Source organism: Antedon mediterranea, chromosome 3 (genome assembly GCF_964355755.1).
Source record: "Antedon mediterranea chromosome 3, ecAntMedi1.1, whole genome shotgun sequence".
Lineage (NCBI taxonomy): Eukaryota > Metazoa > Echinodermata > Crinoidea > Comatulida > Antedonidae > Antedon > Antedon mediterranea.
The window spans coordinates 10,518,472-10,531,449 of NC_092672.1; the positions used below are offsets into that span (position 1 = coordinate 10,518,472).

The 12,978-nt window shown below is 34.7% G+C and overlaps 1 protein-coding gene across 1 annotated transcript in view; it reads left to right on the top strand.

The window, feature by feature from the left end:
- The window catches only part of LOC140044845 (guanine nucleotide-binding protein subunit beta-1), a 33,654-nt gene that overhangs the window by 6,200 nt on the left and 14,476 nt on the right, over positions 1–12,978 (top strand). The window lies entirely within an intron of this gene.

Here is a 12,978-nt window from a genome sequence, read left to right on the forward strand (position 1 = left end):
TTGCATGTTAGAATTGTATAATTTATGAAATACAGGTAGTTTTTTGTCTGATTTCTAGGCCAACAAGCTAGGCTAGAAAAGCTAGGCCTAGGCTAAAGACATGTTGGTCAGGATTCTCCAGGCAGGCTCCTGAAACCCAATCTAGGCCTACCCAGGCCATACAAAAAATTGGATTGATTTTTTTCAATGACGATCCCCACGGAAAATATTGTGTGAGAATGTGGGTGTGGGAGGGGAGTGGGGGAGGGAGGAATTTTGGGGAGAGTAATTTAATTATCAAAAGTAATAAATGATATAATTGGGAGGGGTGGGGATAAATTCCCCCCTCCCCCCTTGGGCAAAAAGGGCCAGCCATTTTTAATAAGGGCGACCATCCTTCAACTTCAACTGGCCCTGCTGGCCACTATGGTTTAAAGGTTAATTTTCAGCCCTGATCAATTGAATCATACTTTATTTTAGACTATTTTATTGTAAAATATCCACAATAAAATATCACAATGATAATTTTAAACAATAGATAATCCATTGTTTAAAACGGTTTTTTCATCTATACAAATTGATGTTTTAGTAATAATCTTAAAATCAAAAGATAGGAGTAGAAATGAATATATTGAAAAAGTGTTATTTTCTTCGTTGTCAAACATACAGTATTTACGTTTGTAATAGGTGTTTTTTAAATGTAAAATTTATATTACTTTATATTCTTTGGCTTTACGATTTTTCTAAAAATGTATTTAATAACTTTATTAAAAAATTGAATTGGATATGCAGTTAAATTATGTAGTCATTTAGTGTCTACTACATCAGACTTACCATGCACCTACTACAGTATAGGGTCATTCCATCTCAGTTCACCCAAAAAAAATGGAATTTTAAACCCTACCTCTTCCAATTTTGATGAAATTTGGTATATGGGTGATTCATAGCAATTAAAGCCAAAATTTCAAATTTTAACTTTATCGGACCAACGGTTTTCGAGATATCGCAATTTCAATTTTCGGTTTTTACGCAAAAAAGGGAGCGGCCGCCACGTTTCAAAGAGCTGTATCTCGGGAACTATAGGTTCGATTTTAAAAACAAAGGTATTTTTGTAAAGGGGAGACCATAAGGAACCTAAATATACTAATTGTGTGTGTTTTATGTTAATTTTAAGTTGAATAAAACTTTGACATATATTTTGACCTTGAAATTGACCCCGTGGAACACGCCCGATTTGTTGGTGACTATCACGAAAAATGTAGCCCTACTTGTCAACTACAACATATAACAAAATTGGAGGGGTTTTTTTGTTTGTTTCCATGAAATTACAATTTGAAGTTGACATACCTCTTCCTTTTAGTGTATTTTTGGTGTTGTTATATACTTATACACAGTGTGAACACTAACTGTTAAGGTGTCTTATTGTTACGCTTTCTCATCAGGCCCACTTAAACAGTAGATATACTTTGATATGAGAAATACTGGGTAACTCACATACTTTTCAAATCAATTTTGACACATAGTTTAGTGTCCTTACTATGTTATTATGCATATTAATGCATAATAAGTGATTGCAGAGAACATACATCAGTTACTGATGCCTTTTTAAAGGTTGTCATCCCCTATTTAAAATCAAAACTACCAACCATGAAAAAAGTTCATTATTTCACAGATGGATGTGGCGGCCAATACAAAAACAAATATAACTTTATTAACCTTTGCCACCACCAGGAAGATTTTGGTTTAGACGCCGAGGGGAATTTTTTCGCTACATCACATGGCAAGAGTGCATGTGATGGCATAGGTGGAACAGTTAAGAGGCTTGTCACTAAGAGAAGCTTACAGCGTTTGACTGAATGTCATATTCTCACATCTCTCAGTATGTTCGACTACTGTGTAATTTTTTATTTTTATTTATGTCTTTAGGCAATGTGGCCAAGGATTACCAATAGTGAATTAATCACTGTCCTATCAGATAGGTGGTAATCCCCCTGATACAGGGGCTATTGTGTGAACCAGTTCACCGGGATAACCCCCTACTCTTTTTCGAATAATGAACTGGGTTCTTTAAAGTACACACAGGTTATAACTGTGTACACTGGACCTACGGTTTATAGTCCTTATCTGAGAAGACTTGTTCCACCACCAGAACTAGGAGCGAGTCGGCCTCGAACCCTTGCCGATGTTGTTGTTGGCTCTTTAGGTACGGTAAACGACGCCCCTGCCTTAACCGCTCGGCCATATGACTCGCTCATATGGACATTCCAGGCATCAACTTTTTTCATGTGGGAATAGATGAGGTATCTACTGTGGAAAAAGAAATAAAGCCGAGATTCAACCTCGCCCAGACCATCAAGGGTACATTACAATATCATCGCTTTGTTCACGTTTATCTGGCACAGATGCAGGTCTACAAACTTAGTACCCAGATAAACCCTCCGGATGTGGTAGTGATTCAAGAATCTTTCAGTGATGAAAATGAAATTGTTGCTGATACACAACCCACCATTATTAGACTTCAGAATTTGTGTGCTGTAGTTATGATGGTGTCCCATTTGGTTGTGGATGTCTCAGAAGAGTTTGGGGATTATCAAATTAAATTTATGCATCCTCATGGGCCAGCGAAAATCTTTTATTGGCCGTCCAAAGAAGACTGTTGTTGGATTCCTGAATCAAATGTACATTGTATTATAGCCTCTCCGTTTATAAAATCCTCTTCGACTAGGAATTACAGTAATTTCCCAAAATGAACGCCACAACATTTCTAAATACTGTTTGAATTGGCCAGATGACAAGGAGTAAAGGCCAGACATAGACAATTGTAACATTATAATAATATTTAGTTTGTAAATAAAATTATTTTTGGAATACATCAAATTGACATTGAAGTAATGCATGGACAGACACCAAAATACACTAAAATAACATAGTAAGGACACTAAACTATGTGTCAAAATTGATTTGAAAAGTATGTGAGTTACCCAGTATTTCTCATATCAAAATATATCTACTGTAGTGTTTAAGTGGGCCTGATGAGAAAGCGTAACAATAAGACACCTTAACAGTTAGTGTTCACACTGTGTATAAGTATATAACAACACCAAAAAATACACTAAAAGGAAGAGGTATGTCAACTTCAAATTGTAATTTCATGGAAACAAAGAAAAAAACCCCTCCAATTTTTTTATATGTTGTAGTTGACACGTAGGGCTACATTTTTCGTGATAGTCACCAACAAATCGGGCGTGTTCCACGGTGTCAATTTCAAGGTCAAAATATATTTCAAAGTTTTATTAAACTTAAAATTAACATAAAACACACACAATTAGTATATTTAGATTCCTTATGGTCTCCCCTTTACAAAAATACCTTTGCTTTTAAAATTGAACCTATAGTTCCCGAGATACAGCTCTTTGAAACGTGGCGGACGCGCCCTTTTTTGCGTAAAAACCGAAAATTGAAATTGCGATATCTCGAAAACCGTTGGTCCGATAAAGTTAAAATTTGAAATTTTGACTTTAATTGCTATGAATCACCCATATACCAAATTTCATCAAAATTGGAAGAGGTAGGGTTTAACTCATTGGGTGATCTGAGATGGAATGACCCTATATAGAATGATGACTTAAACCTTAGTCTCTTGCAGCCTTGCGGTCATTTATCGATGACTTTTACAAGTAATTGTACATTCATTATGAAGTTTTGACTGTTGTTTTGCAAAATAGAATAGATATATTCAACTATACATTGAATGTTGAAAGTGCAGCGGGTTAGAATTTTCAATAAGGAAATTATTGCTAATAATGGACGACACTTTTGAACAATTTTTGTGATTTGAATGGATCAATACAGTACATTCTAACAAGTTATTCATTTGTAACCAAGTTATAATCCACTGTGGATTGTGAACCATCATACTTATTCATACCCTTGTAATTCTGTCAAATATAGGTCCCTTTGGTAGTTTGAAGAAAAAATCTAACCTGTGTATTGAAAGCTTTAGAAAATTGCATTCTTTTGTGGTTTCAAGCAAAACATGAAAGTTTGATAGGAGTGACACGGAAGTTGTACCAGGGTTTTCCTCAACACTTCCTCTCATTCTTTCCTGCATTCCCAGTGTCGATGAGTTTGAGACCTTTTGAATAAGGGGTGGTTAATTAATAACCTCGTAATAAAATCTTTTCTTTTTTAACCACCTCTTTGTAATTTCTTCTGTATACTGTTTTTTTCTTTAAATTTATTTTTGACATGTACAGATGGAATAATCTGTATTAGTAAATTGATTTATTTCATCGTACAATGTAACCTTTCTTTCTACGTGTAGAAATTGTTGTGTAAAGTATTATTTTTTTTTTATTATTATAATAATCGCCTCCTTGATCATACAGTTTGTCACCACACATTGCACATAAACAATTCTCAAATAATTTAAAAATTGGAATTCATACAAATGAAGCCGTCCTGAGAATACAGTAATGCTAAGATCTTTTTTCTGCTGCATAAATATAACTGGTTACAAATACCGAATCGATTCGGTGTTTAGAATGCCATTTAACCTGCATTGCTGCGGTTATTGATGGACAGCCACTAACCTTGTGTCAACTACAGTACACTGTAGTAACGTTTGAATTGACTGCCAGTGTTCATTGCATTTTGGGTATTAATAACGATTTTCGTCGACGACCATCCACTGATTTAAAAGGTTATCTAGGAACAAAAATTGAGCAGAAATGTACCGTATATTTCGGTGTATAAGTTGCACTTTTGACAGGCAAATTTGACCTTTAAATTAAAGGTGCGTCTTATACACCGAACATTATGCCTCACACCACACAGATTGTAGCCTACATATCGTCACCTCGTTGGCTAGGCCTAGGCTAGCTGCAGTGCACTAACGTAACGTCAACCTGCTTCTGCCTAGTTTTCAAGGCATTTTAGCGTGATGTTATACTAAATATGATGAAAAGATTTGTTCATTATGGAGCTGTTTTAGGCGCTCCGATAAAATTTCATTTGTATTTGGAATAGGACTAGGCCTAGTATTATTATTTATACAGTAGTTATACGCACGATCGCCGACCGCCGTACCCCCAGCGCAAGCCCTTCTTGGCGGCCACATGGTCTATCGTATTCGACTAGAATATTCTCCAGTTGATTATAGCATGGACTTAGCGTATACACTTCACGGATACATAGATACTAATCGAATACGATTGTCCGTGAAAACGTGCGCCCTCTCGATGATCGAGCAAGGCTAGCCCACACACGTGCGTGTTAGACACACGGTCATGCACTCGATGTTGCAGGTTGCGAAACTCATAAATAACAAGTTAGAAAGAACTTGTTGAGGCTGGGCGCGGCCGAGCCTAGGTAAGGACTCCATTGTAGATATAACAATATATTATTACAATAATATTGATTACAATTTAAAAAAATTGTTTTGATGAAATATAAAGTGCGTCTTATACATCGACGATATAAAAAATACCGATATTTTACTCTCAGTTAGGGGGTGCGACTTGTACACCGAAATATACGGTAGACTATATTTTAAATATTTTTTGAAACAAACAGTTTATTTGGCACTATGCAATAGAACCAGACCCTAAGGCAGGGCTACAGTAGGGGCCTAGGTAATCAGACCTTGATTTATAATATAAGAGGAGAGCTCCTAATGGCTCTCCTCAATATGTTGAGGAGAGCCATTATTTTGATTAAGTATTCGAGGCACAGGCCCACCATGGTTGGGCCTGTGGCGAGCCGAATTTTGATAAATGACACCTAGATGGCCGGAAATGGTACTCTCGCACGTAAAATTCATGGTAGGTCATTGTTCTCTGAACGTAGTCTACGATGTATTGTTATGATAATTATCTACGCGTCGATCGTAGGGTGGTTCGTAGGGTTAGTAAACACCATTGTCATCGCCTTTACTTTAGAAGCATGGACAATGCAAACAAACAATGTATTGTTTGCTAATTAAAATCCTATCTAAAGATAGTAGACGTCAATTTTTGTAGCCACCCTAGCTAGGCCTACGCATCGGTTATCCTAATTTGGACGGAAATCCGCCGACGAGACGACATCGGGTCCGTGGACCTCTCAGCTCACGCAGAGAGAGAGAGAGTCGAGGCTATGAGTCTAGTTTCGGCGGCCTACACTATAAATTATTTAATCCTACCTTGGGTTAGCGAATTATAAAAACGACGACACCTAGGCTAGGACACCAACAAAATATATGCAAAATAAATATATATTCCATATTAATTACTATAAGATTTAACATAAAGGCGACATGTGATAAGAAAAGGCCCGACCAGAATTTGGAGGGGAAAACATGTGAGCAGTTATTAAGATCAGAGAGAGTGTTTCATGTCATGTGACACAAAATCCAGGTACACGATCTTAATTACTGTTTATCGTCGGCAGCCACCCTCACATACTGAGTTTAAAAAAAACCATGTGAGATGTTGCGGTAAAGCAGAGAGTATCGCATTTCATGCCATGTGACCAAAAAAACTAGGTCTGTATAATTACGGTCTTCTGACGGCAGTCTTTTTGAGCTACCGATTGAACGTTCTGATACTATATTTAGAATGAATTGTTTACGATATTTTTCTCGCAACATCAAAGATCGTAGGCGCGCCTAGCCTATCGGGGGTAGCCATAACAAAGATCGTTTGCGCGACTATATATAGACTGTGTGTTGTATTCGGGGTTAATATTCTTATCATTATATATATTTTTATGACGCACTGTAACAGGTTGGGGAGCGCTATTTTAGGCGCTCCTTTGATCGTTTTCAGGAACGCCAAGGAGCGTCAGCGCCATGGCGCTCCTTTTAAATCAAGGTCTGTGTAATGCAATATGAAAGTGTCTTGATCTTTTATTTCAGTGGCAAGATACTGTAGTTTGACGATTATAGCATAATAGGCAAATTGAAATGACATATTTTATTCTACCAAGTTTATTGTGTTATCACATACAATCGCCAACATGCCGTTGTTAAATTTACAAAAGAAAACCACATCTTACAATGACGATTTGATACCACTGATACGGTGCCCATAGAAACGCATCAGTAACAGTCCATCGCTTGTTTTGGGGTTATTTTGTTTCATTGTTGCAGAAGCAATTAATCAAAGTCCTCTTTTCAGTAGCGTGCAATTGTAGCACATCATGTACCTAAAGGGGAAATTTCATTTAACTGCTTAGCGGTCGCTATGCATTTGTTTTTGTTGTCAAGGTTATGTGCTTAGTAACTATTTCAGCATAGAACGTCAGAATGTTTGTTGTATTGATTGTGTTACTCACTAAAGGACTTTGTTTGCTTCTTGACAACAATTGACAGCGGAAAATGAGATGTGCAGTACTGATGATGATGATGATGAACGCATTGTTCAGAAACTGAAATGTGTTTAAACTATGGGTTATCATTATGGTCATGATTTATGATTTTAACAAAGTAATGAATGAATTGGTTTAACATAGTAAATTGTTAATTCATTCATCAGTGGAAAAATTTACCTCTATTTATTGTCATTTGCATATAAAATATACATAAATTATGTTTGTTCTGAGTTATACAGAAACTGATAATTGAAAAACTACCAAAAACAATTACAAAGTGTCCTTTCACTCTCGCTCGTACGGTATACTGACAAGCATTCAGTGCCAGAATGGCAGCTGGATTAAAGCTGTTACGAAAGCTATTTTTACGAGAATTGATGGACCGGTAACTTTTACCGCTACATAACACCTCAAATATTTAATAATAATATTTAATATCATGTATTGCATCCAAGTTGATCTTTTCTAAAACTACAGTATATTGATGTGGCATAAAAATGGCATTCCATATTGCTGCACACTGACCATTTCAGATTTTTGGAATTTAAAAAACAGGTTTAAGGATTAGCTATTTGTTTGGTTGACATACTTTTCCCTAATTTTAAACCATGATGGTTACAGTACATTATGTTGGACTTTTTTAAACAGGATGCATAATAAATCTCATCAGGATAGGGAGTGGCACTTATTTTGAAGGCAGAATAATTCTTGTACTGAGTAGGAATTGAACCATACATCCTGTGAATTTGCACTGAATTATTATGATGGTTACAGTAAACATTTCAATCTTAAGGATCTTTTACATCTGTTCTGGCGCCAGCAAATCAAATCGAACATCAATGTGTCATTTTTACACGGCAGCGTGCTTATCTATTGGCGCATAGCCTCATGGCGCGTTGTAAAAACAAAACATTTAAACTATTCACTTTAATGGTGCCATTCTGGAACAGATGTGAAAGACCCTTTACACCATCATTAGAATTTTCCTTAGGTTTATCATCATCAGTCTAAAACTTGCCAATTCATGAACTACTGTACGGTATATAGGGCGATAAATCGTGACTTCTTCCAGTTTGTGAATGTGGAAAAACAAAAAAGTGCGTGTTATTTCATATTTCACAAAGTTCGCTATAGGCAGGAGGAACAACAATGACACTTATTTGGTTTAATATCTGCAATTTACTAATAGTAAATAGTAAAATACTAAATTTCGCATCGAGACTGTAAACGAAGGGGACAGTAATTAGCAGAATGTGACAGTAGGTTTGGTGGGCGTGTGAGAAGTTTCAGGCTAGGTCTTACATTTGCAGTTAAAACGGATAAAACTAAAACCTAATCAAAACCTTAAATGGAATTAATACGAGAAGAATATTATGTTTTAATCATGTTAACATTTACAATCAACTGAAAATGATAAACTTAAACCTACCATGTGCATCGGCTTCGCGTACAGATCGGCCATTTTTAGTTGTTGAAAAATTCTTTATCCATTGGACCGAACATTAAATCGACCAAAAACATTAATGAAATAACAATAATAAATGGAACGGAATATACTGGGCTTATACACAGATAATATTTTGTAATTAAAATACTGTTTCCTTTTTATCTATCTACCATACCCTGTTATCTACTGTCCTGATGCAAAATCTTAGTAGTAATAGTATCCATTACGAAACAAGTCAACACCAAACAATTCAGTTTCCAGAAGGACACCGCCCAAAATTGAATAATATATTTTCGGCCAGATTGTTGTTACTTAATGGACTCGCATGAAAGTTGAATTGATAAATGTAGAACTAGAGGCCATCTAGTAAATTAATAGTATGACATGATCTAAAAATTGAATTGGAGAAGAACTAGAGATGTTGCATCAATGAATTTGATTTAAACCAAAAACCTCACAGCATCACTTGTATATAACTAGTGTATGCATTATTATGCTGCTCTGCACACACTGTATAACGCATTGAGTTTATAGCACTGTGCCGCCAGAGCACACTCAGAATGATTCTGTTCTAATTTGAAATTCATGCATAGAAGTAGGGACCAACTAGAAAATGCTTAGACTTGTTAAAAATTCACATAGAAAAGGAGAAACTTCCAGATCTACTACAATTATGGGCCATAATATTTTTCTACAACATTCTTTAAACCAAGAAAATATTTTCAATTGATTAGATTATATTTTTTATTTTAGTAGTTAATCAGAAGTGAATTTAGTAAATTGTTTATAATTTTATTGGTTAGATACGTGTAAAGAATCGAGCCTAGTAAGTAGTAGCTGACACCCATAATATATTCAACTTATAATAATTAATATTTTACTAATTAGGAAAATTTTAATGAAAAAACTAATATTTTGGATTCATTTTGTAGGGTGTGTACTGCTTACAGATTCTTTTTTTTTAGAAATTGTACAACCAAATTATTTGAGATAAAAAGCTAGTTTTTAACCTTTTAGATGCATTTTATTGTTCATGAATCTATTGAAAGAATTTGTTTTGTGGACCATTTTTGTTAGAGGAATTCTAATTCTTTTATTAAACAGTTGGATATTTCGTTCTTATCACGGTTGAAAACACACGAATATTAATTTGTGTATTTGTGTCCTTGTTATTTTTCCTATCTTGTGCCTTACTGATAGTTTATTTTCACCCATTTCAACGATTACAAGATTTTTATTTTAAATAATATTGAGTGATGAAAATCCGCCTATAAACTGCTCTATGGTCAAAATGTGAGATGGAATTTTGGCTTTGCCTAGAATCAAGATGGAAGCTGCTTATTTACTGATGAAGGTTTACTATGGACTTGTACTGTAGGTGTGTTTACGAAACGAATATATGAAATGTTTTGTATTTGTTCATTGTTGATGGCAATCTTTCAACTCATGTTCTTCCTATTAATAAATTAAAATGGATTAAATAAATCAGTACTTTTGGTTGTTCTGACACAGTTAATGTAATTGCATACACTGCTTGATATTTTCTACAACACAACATTCAATGCTTAAATTAACTGAACTTAATCAATTTAGTTTAAAATTGCACTTTTTCCATTGTATTTTCTTAGGAAAATAGCTTTATGTTGTCTTGACAACAAAATCACGATTTTTTAAAGATGAAAACTGGTTTTATTTCTCTGTCATGAGGTCAAACTTGCTTCCTTATTGACCTCAAATTATAGCTAAATATACAGCACTGTACTTAGTTTTTCCGGACTTCCTTGATAAATACTACTTTTAAATTGAACTTGTTGGTATAAAAGTATATTATTAAATCATTTCTTCATTTGCAACGAATTGGAACAATAAAACTAAGTTCAAATTATTCATTAGATTCTCAGCTTAGACATTTTGTAATGTTTCCAGCATATAGTCAATCTTATAATAACCCTTGACCTGTTACCCCACTGATGATCGAATACTCTGAACATTAACTTTTTCATATCATCACCACTCCCCAGTGAATGCTTTGTTAATGAAGTGTTACAACAAAGAACAAGACATGTATTGTCTAATTATGTTAATGAGGTTTATTGTAGTTGTAATGATTGTAAAATGTTCCTTGTGGATTAGTTACAAAGCTTTTTTGATCAATGGATATTACAACATAAACAAACAATCTTAAATATTTATTATAATGAAACACAGTAACAAACTTTAGAATACAGTACATATGTTGCTTTTCAACAAATTAAATTTTGTTTACAATGCCTTTTTTTTTAAATACTTTTGAGAATTCTTTGGTTTAAATCCGTGATAAATATTCAACAAAATAAGGAATTAAAAATGTGTGTGGACTACAATAGAAATAAACAAAATAGGTGATGTTAAGAATTACAACAAGAACAAGATAAAGCCTTGGATTTAATATTGTTTCATAAACAATAAAAATGAAGTTGTAAGGAGTGGAACAGTTAGCAGGATTTGAGCATTTGCCGCTAATACTGTAGACAACCAGGAAATATTTACATGTACTGTATTTTCAATTGTTTTCAAGTGATTAAATATGAAAGTGAAAGCATAATGATATTAAATAAGCGTTTTGTGATTTGTGTTCCTTATTCTGTAATTTGTAAGATTTTAGTCCATTATTTGGAGACAAATGCATAATTACTATAGTTTAGACCTACAGTACAGATAAAAACTACTGCAACATTTGCCACGCGTAGGTAACGTAGTCGACGCGTGGCGGTTGCGTGGCGTAGCATTCGTAGTGCGTAGGCTACGCGTAGCATTCGTAGCCCACGTTGTGATCAACTGTGTGTGGGAATTCCCCAAACTCAACTGTGTACAAGTACATCGTCGACGGCTATTCAGGCTACGGAAATTTCGAATAAATAGAAATGATACGATTGTTTCGCCAATACAATAATATCATCATCATTATTAAACATACTTGAAATTCAAACTTTTCTAAAGAAAATAGCAATAAAAATTGCTCAAAGCCTAGGCTAGACACGAAAAGTCTAATTAACTAGGCCTACTGCTGACTGCTGTACATTCATCATCGCCGGCCAGGCAGTAGTGTACAAAATTAATTGATGACAGGCCGTTATTATGACTACCTTCCATAGTAATACTGTAGTATTAGTAGTAGGCCTAAAATTACAAGTTTTTTTGTAAGTAATTAATACAGTACTCAGTATTGTTTCATTTAAACAAAAAATATCCAGGCTTGAAACTGTCGTAACTGTACATCAAACTCCATTATTAGCTATTGTAACAACAACCTGCAGCAGAGGATCGGTGGAGGGTCAAGTTACAGGTCGTTTAAAACATCGTCATCAACAGAGAGGAGGTCTTTTGTTTTTTTTAGTCATTCGCGATAATAAATTAGATAGTATTTAAATAAATGTTATTTTAGTTATAAATAAAATATAAATATAAATTTCAAATCAAATTCAAATTTCAAACAAAACATAAAAGTACAGTTCAGAGAGAGTATCCATCCGCGGATCATAAACACGTGGATATAAACACACTGGGCGAATGAATTACGAATGGAGTGATCCGTCTCGATTTCCGTTGGAACAAAAATAATATCGTATTTGTATTCTATTATTTTGACATTTACAGTATTTAAACAATCCATATTATTCCATAGTACTAAATAAGCGTAATATTTCATTTAAACGCAATTTTAAAACGAAACATCATTCATTATATAGCCTAGTAAACAAACATAGTTCAGACAGTAGAGAAGTACTGCGCGATACACACACGTGGGTAAACAGCAGCTTCACGGCGAAAACTGTCGTATCGAGGAAATATATCCTTCTGTCACCTAGGCTATACCACATTATTTCACATTTTCACGCCATGTACATCGTATTTAACGCTTGTACACAGTATGGATTATCATACAGTACTACTACTAAGTAGGCCTATAAGTACTATAGGCGTACCACGTATTTTAAAATTAAACTGTCGGTAGGTACGCCGGTAACCCTACCTTTTTAGCTAGCTAGCTAGGCCTAGTCGGAGGCCATTTCACACAAACAGACGACGACCGCCGTCCGTACGTTGGCCGATCGGTGATAGATGTACACTTGTTGTTCTTTCATAAAAATAAATGTCCCATTTTAACACAACCAACACACAGTAATTTAAATATTAATATTAATAATACATTTATTATTACT